This window comes from Camelina sativa, chromosome 8, assembly GCF_030686135.1.
Source record: "Camelina sativa cultivar CO46 ecotype springtype chromosome 8, ASM3068613v1".
Taxonomy (NCBI): domain Eukaryota; kingdom Viridiplantae; phylum Streptophyta; class Magnoliopsida; order Brassicales; family Brassicaceae; genus Camelina; species Camelina sativa.
In genome coordinates this window covers 2,066,282-2,080,998 of record NC_141887.1, presented here as the reverse complement: position 1 = coordinate 2,080,998, position 14,717 = coordinate 2,066,282, and the positions used below count along the sequence as shown (strand labels likewise).

The 14,717-nt window shown below is 38.8% G+C and overlaps 3 pseudogenes across 2 annotated transcripts; 2 read left to right on the top strand and 1 right to left on the bottom strand.

The window, feature by feature from the left end:
• The first annotated feature begins 5,059 nt into the window (after positions 1-5,059).
• LOC104709127 (pescadillo homolog) lies at positions 5,060-6,159 on the top strand (annotated as a pseudogene). Its single transcript, XR_015564482.1, has 4 exons — positions 5,060-5,178; positions 5,291-5,538; positions 5,892-6,018; positions 6,088-6,159. The product of XR_015564482.1 is annotated as a pescadillo homolog (transcript).
• Positions 6,160-6,821: 662 nt separating this feature from the next.
• On the bottom strand, positions 6,822-7,670 carry LOC109125879 (F-box/kelch-repeat protein SKIP6-like; annotated as a pseudogene).
• Positions 7,671-10,279: 2,609 nt separating this feature from the next.
• Positions 10,280-14,267, top strand: LOC104705695 (protein ANTHESIS PROMOTING FACTOR 1-like; annotated as a pseudogene). Its single transcript, XR_015564436.1, has 14 exons — positions 10,280-10,422; positions 10,508-10,726; positions 10,925-10,991; positions 11,097-11,167; positions 11,431-11,547; positions 11,648-11,787; positions 11,859-11,934; positions 12,066-12,630; positions 12,732-12,857; positions 12,926-13,010; positions 13,098-13,195; positions 13,442-13,535; positions 13,629-13,749; positions 13,852-14,267. The product of XR_015564436.1 is annotated as a protein ANTHESIS PROMOTING FACTOR 1-like (transcript).
• Positions 14,268-14,717: the final 450 nt, after the last annotated feature.

Sequence of the window (14,717 nt, the reverse complement as noted above, 5' to 3'; positions counted from 1 at the left end):
GTGTATGGTAAGGCGTGTCACCTTCCTGTTGAGCTAGAGTACAAGGCTGCTTGGGCAGTGAAAATTCTGAACTTTGACACTAAGAGCGCCCATGAAAGGAGGAAGATGCAACTGCATGAGCTAGAGGAGATTAGGCACCTCGCCTATGAAAACTCAAAACTCTACAAGGAGCGTACCAAAGCCTACCATGACAAGCGGATCCTCACTAGGACCTTTGCTCCTAATGATCAAGTCTTGTTGTTCAACTCTAGGCTGAAACTGTTTCCCGGAAAGCTAAGATCACGATGGTCCGGACCCTTCACCATCAAGGAGATTAGACCATATGGGGCTGTTGTGTTGCTGGACACAAACGGAGGAGAATTTGTGGTGAATGGACAGAGGCTGAAACCATATCTTGCCGCCTCTGAGCACGCAAGGGGTGAAACCTTCGTCCTAGGCGACCCTCCTATTGCCTAAGGAGCTTTCGAGTCAAGCTAATGACTTAAAACAAGCGATGGGTGGGAGGCAACCCACCAGGTATATATTGCTGAGTTTTTCTTTTTCTTTTTAGGATTTGTTTCTTCTCTTTTCGGTTTCAGGAATGTTGGAAGAAGAAGCGGAGCACATGCTCGCAGGACGCGAGCAATCCGATGCACATGCTCGGCGAACTGAGAAAAAAAGAAAAAAGATGCGGAGCACATGCTCGCAGGACGCGAGCAACCCGATGCACATGCTCGGCGAACAGAGAACAAAAGAAGAAAAAGAGAAGAGTGATTGGGCCAGGTAAGTTTAATGAATTTCAGGTCCAGGCCCACAAGGCCCACTAGCCTACCAACTCGCAAAACCCTCCTCTCTTCTTCTTCTCCTTCTTCTTCTTCTCCTTCTTCTTCTTGTCTAAGTCTCTCTTTGGCTTATTTTCACACCGGAGACGGTGTGAAGTAAGTCCGGGGGAGGGTCACCTATGACATTTGTTTTCTTTATCTTTCTTTTTATTGAGTCAGTTTGTCATGTGAGTCGAACCAAAACTTGTGGGAATTAGGACCGAAATCTGTGATGTTTTTAACCATTTGTGAGTTTGACCGTTTTTCCTAGTGACCATTGTTGCAGAACTAAGAGTATAGAGACGAGCTAATACCTCTTCACATTCGGACCCTTCTCCTGGCCAGAAAAGCTTCATCCCATTAAGGTTTCACCGGAAAGACTTAGACCCTACTTTATTGGAACCTAACCGGATTTAAATTCTTCTCGTTTTGGGCATTAGGATAGGGAACGTGTCACATATTCAGGACTTTTTATTCATTTTGCCAATCTTGTTGATCCTGAATAGCTAGCTCATTTTAAGTTAGTATCCACCCCGAGCCTAACCTCCTTTCAAACCACTTGCACTTGTATTTTTGTTTTCTCATTCTGTGCAGCTATGTGCAAAACGGTCGGGGAGAGCAGGACTGACACAATCTCTAACTCGCTCTTGCTGGAGAACCAAAGAGGAAAGAGCCGGACGGACAGAGCACGTGCTCCAACCCAGCGAGCACGTGCTCCGAAATTATATACATTCGAGTCCGCGAGTTGTTTTGAGCAGAGAGAGCCTAGGATACGGTCCGCATGCTCTAGGGGCAATATCAGAAGAAGATCCCCCATCATCCTTCATATGTCTAAAAAAAAAAAAAAAAAAAAAAAAAAAAAAAAAAAAAAACGTTTAAGGATGATGGAAAGGGACCAGAGCTAGTGTTACACACCCCCGAGCATGCGTTGTACCCTGAGGAGAAAAGAGAGGCTGAGTTTGAGAAGATAAGAAGAGGAGAGTGATTAGAGGTTGTGGACATCAATGAGTCCACTCTCCCTTACCATTTTGTGCGATATCCTGCATCTCTTTCGAAGTAATGGTAACCCCTAAACACTCTATAGCTCCACCATTAAAACAGCCTTTTATCTACCAAGCCTCGATCTCACTAGCTTAATGCCCTTAATGAGAAGCTCACGCCAATTTTAATTGAATGTAAAGAGTCTTTGTCTGGAAAGTGATCTTTTTCTGGGTTTGATTGCCAATTATGGTTCTGGTTTTGGAGATGTTTCCTGGAGAAGTTTTTGGTATAGTTTGTTCTAACACATGTGGTCTGTAGGTCATGGTCTACTCACGGTTTCTGAGATTTTTGCGAGTTCCCACCTTGGCTCTCTTGGCGCTTGGTTTGAGTTTGTTTGAGGACAAACAAAGATCTAAGTCCAGGGGAGTTGATATGTTACGGTTTTGACTCACTTTGACCCCGTTTATTTGATAGTTTTGTAGTTGTTTGAGTCCTTTTCAGGTTATAATAAGAGGCTAGGAAGCTAAAAGCAAGGATTGGAACAGCAAGAGCAATGGGAGCAGAAAAGCTGATTTTAGACCCAGGAGCACATGCTCCCGATTTCCGAGCACATGCTCCCAACTCTACAGTTTCATGACGACACATGGCAAGCATCTAGGTGCCGATTCCCTGCCTAATTCCCCTTATTTTAGGCGATCCTTTGTGAGAGAAAGAGGGAGGAGATCGTTTTTAATAGGGAGATTTGAATTTGGATTCTTTCCTTATTTTTCTCTACTTGTATGCTATTTAACCTAGGGTTTTTAGGAGAGAAAATATACTTTTTTTCTTTTGTTTTTGGGGCGACGTTTTTGGTGAGAGGGAGAAGAGCGGCTACCTTGTGAAGCATTCTCTGAACCCTTTTTATTTTTATGTCATTGAATTTCTCATCTTTTGCTATGATTCATTTCTCTATGTCTGAGTAGTTTTCTTTGCTAGATTAGGGGTTTCAAAAGGGGTTTCATGGGTTAGCAACAGAACACAAATAGGGCTTTATATAATCGATTGTCTTTACTATTGTTAGACTTAATGCTTAGGTTGATTTGATCACCCAATCTATGATTCTAGGTTTATCTATTCATCAAAAGTGTAATAGGTTGCTAGAAAAGACATTAGTGGGCAAATTATCCTAGACCTGCGAAAGTTGATGTGTAGGTGATTTGTGAACATATCATTCATGTTCTTTAATGCTTGTCTGCGATTCTGGGCTCAAACGACAGTTTAGGGTTTATGGACCGCCGAGCATGTGCTCCGAATGTCTGAGCACGTGCTCCGCGTTTCCGCACAGAATCGATCAGATAGAGTTATTGATACCACGACAGTGGATCAGTTTATATTTATGTTTGAGTTCTAGACTGTTACTTAATCTATGCCCTGAATAGTTGTTTAGTTGCTATCTCTGAAATTCCTGAGAATTACCCATGATCTAGTGTTTTGCTTATTGCCTTTTTATACCGTTTTAATCGCGTTACTGTTACCAAACAAACCCAACTTTGAATTGTCTTAGCTTGAAATTGAACCAATAGAACCATAGAGTAAAACTTGGTCTTCGTGGGATTCGACCCCTAAGTACTACTTCTTTGTTGTGCACTTGCAGTAGGAAAATAGGGTTTAAAACTCTGTGTATCACAGCACCCCACAGCAATGTCTCCTCAGGTCACTCATCTTGCTTTTGCAGATGATATAATGATTTTCTTTGATGGTAGCAAGGAATCTCTGCAAACCATCACCACAGTCCTACAGGATTTTGCATTGCTATCGGGTCTACAAATGAACAAGGACAAAACCGACCTTTTTGTGGCAGGAGTGAACCAGGATGAAACCTCAGATATTAACAACCTTGGTTTCAGATTAGGTTCACTTCCCATACACTACCTTGGTCTACCTTTGATGCACAGGAAGTTAAGGATCTGCGATTATCGACCTCTTATAGACAACCTTTCCTCCAAATTTGTATCTTGGTCTGCTCGAGCTCTCTCGTATGCAGGTAGAAGGGAATTGATTGCCTCTATTGTATATGGCACATTTAATTTTTGGGCATCTGCTTTCATCTTGCCCAAAGGTTGTGTGAAGATCATTGAGAGTATGTGCACTCGCTTCCTTTGGAGTGGTGACATCAATAAGAAGCCAAACGCAAAAGTGGCATGCCAAACACTGTGACATCAATAAATCGGCCGTAAATGCTTTCCTACAATCAAGATTTATGAATCCCAGGATACAACCGATCATGAACTATTACAGTAGCACACCAGTAATAGAACTCAAGCGAACAGATCTACGTTATACTCTCGAGACTACAAACTAAGAACTTACTTGGACTAAGCAATGGATAGGGAGAGAGAGATCTTCAGAGGAAGGAGGCTTTATCTTTTTGAGTGTGAGAAATAATGAGAGGCTATGTCTCTATATATAGTGGAAGGAGGGAGATCTCAAAAAATTATTCACTGAATATTCTTGGAGTACTGCCCAAGTTTGCTGGAGTTCACACCAAGTGACACACTGCTTGATTTTGTTTTTCCTGTGCGTGAACATCCATGAGTTTAGACTGTTAACACCCATTTCTGCGTGTGCTCTTAATATTTAGGTATCCAACATGTATTGATGCACTACGAGACTTGGATGACTGTCTTACCATGGTTCATCTTTTTGCGGTGTTACGTGCATCAGACAAGGAAAATCTCGAAGTTAAGTGAGTCCACAACTGTAGAAGGTCAGAATCTTATCTCTTCTTTTGGAACCTTGTGTCTTTACATATTGGCAGCTTCTCTTAGTCTCATATCCATTTAATCTTACTTTGCGCTTCTCTTGTGAACCAGATTGACCCATGAATGGCAAGCTTACCCATGAATGGCAAGCTTACATTTCACGTTGTCATGCATTGCGTAAAGTGTTTGTATCTGTCAAGGGTATTTACTATCAGGTATTGTGTTACTCTATCTTGAAAGTTTATAATGGAATTAGTAGATTACATCCTCGAATAATGAAACTTTGGTAATTATCTTAATAGGCTGAATTAGAAGGTCAAAAGATCACTTGGTTAACCCCTCATGCAATACAACAAGTTTTTACATATGATGTTTGACTTTGGTGTCCTGCTTTTATGAGGTGAGAACTCCTAATCCCTATTCATTCCTTTTCCCGTGTTAACTTAATTCATCAGTTTAGTACGAATAAATTAATTTGAGTTTTCTAACCTAAACTGATGTTTGGTCGTATGATGACTTATTTTCATTCACCTTTTGATGCAGACTCTTCTTGCCGTTATTAATTTCAAGCTTTACCATTCTCTGAATGTGAAATATCCGCCAATCCTTGATTCTCGGTTGGAGGCTTTGGCTGCGGGTGAGCTGTCCTCCTCCAAGTAGCGATGATATTCCTTAAATGATATCTTTCATATGGGAGTTCATATGTAACTATTAGAATGGAGGACCTGTTACTCTGATTAATATTTGTGCATGTCTTCAATGTTGCAGATACATAGATGCCAGCTCCAAGGGCATAGCGGTGGAACCTAAAGTTGATGCCTCATCTAGCTCCCAGTCAAACAACCGTGAAGAATCTGAACTGAGACTTGCACAACTTCAGCACCAGCTGCCTTCGAGTGAGCCTGGAGCACTGATGCATCTAGTTGTCAGATAACAATAAAGAGGTTGAAGAGGATGAAGAAACAAGAGTGTGCAAGTCACTGTTCAAGGATCTGAAGTTTTTCTTGAGCCGTGAGGTATCTTTCTGATTCACTCCTTCTGAGCCAGTTTTTATCTCTGAATTTTCTTGTAAAATAGTAAATCATTGGCAAATTTAAAACGGGAAGGGACAAAACATACTCATTTGCTACTAAATTTTATCAGTAATTGACCAAGTATAATAGTAGTCTTTCTATAACATGAATCTCTAACATCTCGATAATGTTCAAAGACGATTACTTGACTACAAATCATAAAGTAAAGGCACTTAAAAAAAAGAAGTGGTTCGTATAAGTGCTTAGTGTTGAGGGGACCTAAAACTAGTGTGTAAGATATATTTGGAAGATCTGTGTGCTTGAGTTGCTCCTCTTATATGTTGTTTTTTGCGTAGGTTCCAAGAGAGTCCCTGCTTTTTGTGCTTCCTGCTTTTTGTGCTTCCTGCTTTTGGTGGGATGGTGTCTTGGGAAGGACAAGGTGCTCCTCCGATCAAGGAAGATGATGAGAATATTACACATCATGTAAGCCATTTTGCTGGATGTTTAATATTGCCGTTGTATCCTAAAGTAACATGCATTCTACCTCTGTAGATCATCGATAAGCCAAGTGCGGGCCATCAGTATCTTTCAAGGGAATATGTGCAACCCACAGTGGATCTATGACTGCGTGAATGCTCGCATGATCTTGCCAACTGAAAAGTACTCGGTCGGAAGGTAACACATTCATAGCCCTTGCCTATATATCTTCTTTTACTACCATTTTTTTTTTGTTTAGTTTTCTCAGCTAATCACATATTTGTTGTGTGTTTTCTTAGAAGCAGCATCCCACCGCCACACGTGTCACCGTTTGTGGACAATGAAGCAGAAGGATATGTTCCTGATTATGCGGAAACCATCAAAAGGCTTCAAGCAGCAGCCAGAAACGAAGAAGGTCTGGCTTTGTGCTTGATATATGAATAACACAAGCCTGAAAACTACCAGGCTTGTAGGTCTGGCTTACAAAAAAGCCAGTTTCAATCAGCCTAAGATTCTCTCACTTCTTAACTGTTTTCTTTGATCGACTTAATATAATCGTGGTAGTTATATCGATTAAGCTCTGTGTAAACTGCTGCTACTAGTGTTTTTGTAACGATGCATGCTGCTACTACTACAATTGTTTTCATCTACCTCTTCTCTTGGTGGGTAAGTGGAGAAAGAAAGAAAGAAAGAAAGAAAAAGACTATTGTAGTTATATATAGAGATGCGAGGTTTCTTTTGTTCTATGTTTATCTTCAAAGCTAGCGAAAATTACACTTGATTCCCTGAGAGAGCACAAGCTTTCTGACTGAATTGCTGCTATAAACTAAATAAATTACAAACAAAAAAAGAAACAAGGAATGAGAAAAATAATATTCAGAGATAGAAAGAATCAGCAAATAACAAGTTAAGGGGGCCAGTAGATGATGAGTCTAAGGAGAGGACAGCACCGGACCACTCAATGTTGGCCACGGAAAGCTCGAATACACCTTCTATGCATCGTGTGGCAATGGAAAGCTCGGCATACCAAAGCTCCAAAATCTGACCATTGGGACCTTGAGGCCGGGCTTCCCAGAAGATGGCCAGCCTGACACCAGAGATGGAGAGTTTGATGATATGAAAACCAGAGTGTTGCTGCTGCAGCTGTTCCAAACCCTTGACGTCCTTCCAATCCGACTCAAATGGAAAACGCCACAGTATTCTCCCGCCGGTAGCAGGGCAGAACAATGCTTGATCAGCGAAAAGCCAATTGCTTGGGTTAGACTCCGTTCTTCCGTCCTCTGCTGCCTCAAACTTACATTCAGTGCTTGAGAAATTAAAGATTTGACCATCCTCATCCACCGCGTGAACATGCTTCTCGTCGTCCATCACCAAACTTTGTTGGATTTTGAGGGGCATCTTGGGCGTAACCACAGACAGGAACTCCCAAGTTCCGGTTTCGACATCATACACCTCTGCCCAGTTGGAGGAATCAGCAAGCGTCCCAGCACCCTCCAAACACGTATATCTTCTTGTTGTCTATCAAGCTTGCGGATGCTCCGCTTCGAGCCATCTTCATGGGCGTAAGGCGGCACACTGTGTGATCGGTACAATTAAAAAACGTGACTTCCGATGTGGGTTTGCCGTTCACGAGTCCACCGATAACATAGACCCCCCAATAATCCTTCACGAAACAGGATCCTGCTACCCGGGCCGGATCACGTTTAATCGGTATATACAAAATTAAGCGGGAATTAATCAGATTAGACAGTATAATCAGATAATCGATGTTAAACGGGGATTAGTCATTAATCGAGGCAGAGAGGGTGGACTTAGCGATTTTATGGGGCGTAATCGATGGTAGGTGGGGATTTTTAAAACATGGCCTGGAAAACAAAATTCAACGCCCAGGAGATTCAAATACAATCTGATTCGTAAATACAATAATTTTATCTCCTTCTGGCCTCTCCTTTAGTGTCGTCATCTTCTTCTGCTGTAGTAACCATCTTTTTTTGGTTGTTTACATGAACGACACTTTACATTATACACATGCTAACAACGGTCACAGGACAAATTATGGTTTTCAAACGGGAGTATCCATAATCTAAACAATCATAGTCACATAAACTATCTATTAGTAAAAATAAAAACCTACTTTCTTTGATGATTTTTACTTATAACATATGAATTTAAGTGACACCATGATCTTCATATGGCAGGATCAAGATTCAAGTCTTTGAAGAGACTGATGTGATGTTTAAAGTTCCCAAAAAAAATGATCGGCTAGGGGTCAGAAGCCAAATCTTATATTTGATGCTTAGATTCCCATATAATTTTTTTTGCACCACCACACATTTCAACAATCACACTTTGGTAATGTCGTAATCTTACTTAAAATTGAACTAAGATTTTCCGTGTGTATTTTCATTATTTGTATATGTTATGTAAACGTACACATTTATAACTTATGCTGTGAGAGAATATTTGTTGCACAGTCTAATCATCCTAATTGATTTAAGGACTGTAAGGTACATATAAAGTGTGACTCTCTCTAACACTGGTTTTATGTCTATTTCTTTAACAACATCAAATTGGCAATTTCACCTGCAACCAAAAGACCTCAAAAATACAAAGAAGACTTCTTCAAGTTCACTCATTGGATAAGTATTCTCCAAAACCATATTCAAGTAACCTTTCAATTCTTTTTCAGAAAAAAATCCGATTTTCTAATCGACAAGAGTGAATCAGTAGAGTTCAAGTTAATCAATAGAGTTCTCAAGTATTCATTATTTAGTAGGACGTATTGGCTGTCTTTGATTCTTCGCTAATGCATGTATTTCAAAGTTGTAGGTACACCTTATTCGGTATATTGTAACCATATTCTACTAGTATTAACGTTGAGAACTTTGATGTTAAACTACTCAACATAATCTATTTTTCCTTTTTTTTCATTGAAAACTTTGAAGTAAAAGCAAAATAACTCAAGTGTAATGGACACTTTAGCATAGTTTTTGGTGGTGTTGTTTGATTGTCTCAAGTTAGCTTTCTGGTGTTTTAGGAGGCACTGGAGATATATATATTACCAAACACATCCACATGAAAATTATGAATACATGATATATTTCTTTTTTTTTGTTTTTGTTTTTTGTTTTTTGTTTGACCGTTGACTTTTAATTTTATTTGTTCTTTAATTAATAGTTTGTTATATTATTATTTTAATGAAGCAGAAAAAACAAGATGAAGAGAACCGTGAGGGTACTGGCGATAAGTGCAAAGATCGCCGATATACCACCGGACGAGTACTCGTGGAGGAAGTACGGACAAAAGCCGATCAAAGGCTCACCACACCCACGTGGTTACTACAAGTGCAATACGTTTAGAGGATGTCCCGCTAGGAAACACGTGGGACGAGCATTAGATGATCCAGCGATGCTTATTGTTACGTACGAAGGAGAGCACCGTCACAACCAATCCGCGGCGATGCAGGAGAATATTTCTTCTTCAGGCGTTAATGATTTAGTCTTTGCCTCGGGTTGACTTTTGTAATTTTTTTATGTTTTGAGTACTTTTAGATGGATTGGTTCGTAAATTAATTGTTTTTTACTTTTAACTAAAGAAATATTAAAATTAGAGAAAAAAAAATATGATATCTCTATCCCGTCCGTCTCAAGAAGGGATTGTACCGGCGTGTTCGGTTCGTGTGCTTACCCGGGTTACGCGGGTCGGTTCTCGTAGATAAGACGAGACGAGTGGAGCGAGTTATAACGGTCTCGCCGATAGGAAATATATTTCGGCGGCGATGAGGGTCCCACCCGCATACTTCGACATGTAGTAATAAGACTTTTGGTTTGATTATGAGATGGTCTTGAATAAGAAAAGCTTGTTAATTTCGAGTTTTCTTAAGAAATAGCTTGTTCTAGGCAACAAAACAAAGTTGTAGATATAATAAAGGTTTTATAAAAGGTATCGAGGCCTTTAAATTTAAGAAGTATTTAACCAAAGCCCACCTCTTTTAAAGTTGCACACGTGATTAGTTTTTGAAAAAAAAAAAAAGGCGTCTTTATGTGTGTTTTAAATTTTAATTATCACAACGGATTACTGCCACGCGTACGATAAAAAATGCGTCATTAAATTATTACCAACCGTCCGATAAAAAATGCGTCATTAAATTATTACAACGGCCATAATCATCGTGTCACGCGTACGGTCGTCAGTAAACGAGCCGAACGAATCCAACGGCCATATTCCTTGGGATTTATTAATATTGTGACGACTCCATTCTCTCTCTCTCTCACTCCTCACTCTTTCATCATCTTCTTCTCTCGATCTAATTTTTTTCTCTCTCTTGTTCTTCGTGCTTCGTCTATCGAGATTAAGAAAGAAAAAAAACAACAACAATGGTGAAGGGAAACAAGAAAGATGATGATTCAGGTAATTTTGTTTTCGACTGTTTGATGATTAGTTGAAATAGAAGTTGATTTTAATTCGATTTCTAAAAGGTTTTTTTTTTTTTCAGGGGAAAAAAGGGTTCCGTGGAACTGCCCAAAACAAGTGCTGGGTATGATGGAAAAAATGAAATTCGATTTCGGCTTTCCTTGTCTATATATATGGAGGAAGAACCCAAGTTTGTTTTCTGGAATTTTGCTTCCTTTTCTTCGATATTGTACTCCGGAAGAAAGTGATCTTGTACAGAGTCCAAGCCCATAGATGGAGCAACGCAAATGCCTTGAACCAGGTATGTTCGTCTTGCCATTTTCTCTCAATTAATAACGTTTTGTCAGATGGATTTTGTGCTATACTTGCTCTTTTTGAACTTGCTCTTTTCAGAATGTTACGTCTTCTTTATATTCTTTGGCTTCAGATTGGTTAATCAATTAAAAATGGGTGGATATTGTACTTACTTGGATACTTATTTTCTTCTTCTTGGTGCTAGAATCCTTGAGATATCTTTCAATGTATGATAATCGGATCCTTCGCTACTTTAAAGGCCATAAAGACAGGTCTGATATCACCTCTGCAAATTTGGAATTGGATATATGTTTGTTCACCTACTTACTTACACTAGTAATATGAACACTGATTAATAAAATGTTCTTCTGTTTCAGGGTTGTATCGCTTTGTATGTCTCCTATCAATGACAGCTTCATGTCTGGATCTTCGTGTTAATCCCTGCCAGGTTAGTTTACAAAGTATGTGAAAGGCATTGTCCAATTTGCTGAGAAAATTTCATATGGGATCACGTCTGAATATCGCTAGAGTTTTTAGCAGAATAGTGCCTTTTTTTTCCCTTTGTTATCCAAACCTCCAAACCATAATGATTAATGTAGCTGTTGGAAGCATTTGACATCTAGAACAAGTTTTCTCGATTAGGCTCTCTTCTTTAATTGCCCCTCTGTGAACAAGTTTTCATGATTTAGTCTTTACCCTTTTAGTCAATAGGGGATTCTACATCTACGTGGTAGGCCTGCAGTTGCGTATGGCCAACAAGGCCTGGTGTTTGCTATTGCAATGGAAGGAGGTGCTGTTAAGTTATTTGATTCCCGGTGTTATGACAAGGTTACCTACTTAGTATTATGATTCACACAGCCTTACACATGACTGCTCTTGTAATTCTAAGTTATGACTACTCAGCTACCAATTTCAATCTCTTCTGTAGGGTCCCTTTGACACATTTCTGGTGGCTGTGGGGATACTGCTGAGGTTAACGATATAAATTTCAGCAACGATGGAAAATCCATGCTCCTAACAACTACGAATAACAATATCTACGTTCTTGATGCATATCGTTGAGAGAAGGTAATCACATTCTGTATCTTTCGCTTGGAGAAGACATAAGTTTAGAGGTTCAAATTGGTAAAGCTTCGCAGAAATGCGGTTTTAGTTTGGAGCCTTCCCAGGGTACATCCATAGAAGCCACACCAGATGGCAAGTATGTTCTGTCAGGTAAATACATTTGTTTGAAACTCTACCCAACATCCGAGTTTAACCAACTTTAACTCCATTTTTATGAAACTAGTCAACCAAATCAGATAAAAATCTAGACCTCACAGTAAGTTTTCTTTTTTCCTATACAGGTTCAGGAGATGGATCCTTTACATGCTTGGAACATCTAGAACCCACCTGAGGTAAATGCAGAATAATCAACACCACCAGGATTGTACATATCCACTTAAAAAGATGTTGAATGAATTATTCAGAATATTTATAGCTACTATTTTTGCCTTGTGCTTCTCACCGTATCTAAATTTTTCCCGGGTTTTGCTTTTTCTAAAAATGTGGCGAGGTGGGAGAACAATATAGGAGTAGTCTCGTGTCTGAAATGGGCACCTCGTAGTGCCATGTTCGTTGCTGCTTCTACGGTTCTCACATTCTGGACACCCAACGATGGTGAGCCGCAAGAGACTATGTATGTATTGTCAAAGGTATATTCCCCAGAGAACCAAAATAGAAGGTGAAGGGAAACCACCACACTTACGACATTGCTTTCCTTATGCACGAGCCACTTCTTGAGAAGTTCAGGGAAATCAAAACCTACAAGATGAAAATGAAAAAAACCAAGGCCAAGAAAAACGAGGAGCTCGCACGCCTTTTGCATACTCGCCAACCCACTTACAAGCTAGATAGATTGATCCGTGAAAGGTTTGCTTCTGACACACTGCTTGATTTTGTTTTTCCTGTGCCTGAACATCCATGAGTTTAGACTGTCAACACCCATTTCTGCTTGTGCTCTTAATATTTAGGTATCCAACATGTATTGATGCACTACGAGACTTGGATGACTGTCTTACCATGGTTCATCTTTTTGCGGTGTTACCTGCATCAGACAGAGAAAATCTCGAAGTTAAGCGAGTCCACAACTGTAGAAGGTCAGAATCTTATCTCTTCTTTTGGAACCTTGTGTCTTTACATATTGGCAGCTTCTCTTGTGAACCAGATTGACCCATGAATGGCAAGCTTACATTTCACGTTGTCATGCATTACGTAAAGTGTTTGTATCTGTCAAGGGTATTTACTATCAGGTATTGTGTTACTCTATCTTGAAAGTTTATAATGGAATTAGTAGATTACATCCTCGAATAATGAAACTTTGGTAATTATCTTAATAGGCTGAATTAGAAGGTTAAAAGATCACTTGGTTAACCCCTCATGCAATACAACAAGTTTTTACAAATGATGTTTGACTTTGGTGTCCTGCTTTTGTGAGGTGAGAACTCCTAATCCCTATTCATTCGTTTTCCCTTGTTAGCTTAATTCATCAGTTTAGTACGAATAAATTAATTTGAGTTTTCTAACCTAAACTGATGTTTGGTCGTATGATGACTTATTTCCATTTACCTTTTGATGCAGACTCTTCTTACCGTTATTAATTTCAAGCTTTACCATTCTCTGAATGTGAACTATCCACTTATATGTTTGAGTTGCTCCTCTTATTTGTTATTTTTTTGCGTAGGTTCCAAGAGAGTCCCTTCTTTTGGTGGGATGGTGTCTTGGAAGGAGAAGGTGCTCCTCCGTTCCAGGAAGATGATGAGAATATTACACATCATGTAAGCCAATTTGCTGGATGTTTAATATTGCCGTTGTATCCTAAAGTGTAGATATATAGATAGTTTTCAATAACATGCATTCTACCTCTGTAGATCATCGATAAGCCTAGTGCGGGCCATCAGTACCTTTCAAGGGAACATGTGAACCACAGTGGGTCTATGACTGCGTGAATGCTCGCATAATCTTGCCAACTGAAAAGTACTTGGTCGGAACGTAATACATTCATAGCCCTTGCCTATATCTTCTTTTACTACCATTATTTTGTTTAGTTTTCCCAGCTGTTTACATATTTGTTGTGTGTTTTCTTACATGCAGCATTCCACCGCCACACGTGTCACCGTTTGTGGACAATGAAGCAGAAGGATATGTTCCTGATTATGCGGAAACCATTAAAAGGCTTCAAGCAGCAGCCAGAAACGAAGTTCTTCCGGGTTACGCGGGTCGGGTTCTCGTAGATAAGGCGAGTGGAGCGAGTTACAGCGCTTTGGGTCTCGCCGGTAGACTAAAGTTAAATTGATGAGCGAAAAGCAAAAAAAAAAATAACAAAAAAATAGTATTTAGGTATTCTTGGGGTTTTGAAAAATATTGAAGTTCATATAATATTATTATAAGAAAATTAATTTAGTTTGTTACTTGAGTTTATATCAACAAACAACTAAATTATATGTAAGTTCAAATTTTGATTGGCCAATTTGTATTCTTCTTCTTATAAGTCAAAACAAATTAAAGTATTTACTTCTAATTAAATCACATTAAAATTCTTCTATAATTCTACGTTTAACTTAAATGTAACTTCTACCCAATAATTCAACATACATTCCTCTCACTAATTTATTTATCTTTGAAGAGAAAATATTTTTGGTTAAATTTTAATACATATAGCTTTAAATTTTGAAATGAAGGTTATTTTATAAACAATATTTTTATATGTAGTTACTTAAATTTTTTGATTATTTTATTTGATTTAATTTTACTGTACCACAGTCTTATGTTTGCAATGAAATTAAAAAAAAACTCTTTAAATCAATTCTTAACCTCTATAAAACATGATAAAGATAGATTCACTCATATTAGAAAAATATTTAAATTTCTATATTATTATTTATATTAATATAGCTTATCAATTTTGTAATAATTATTTTTAGTATTTGTTAATTTTGGTTATATAGGTCATTTTGTAT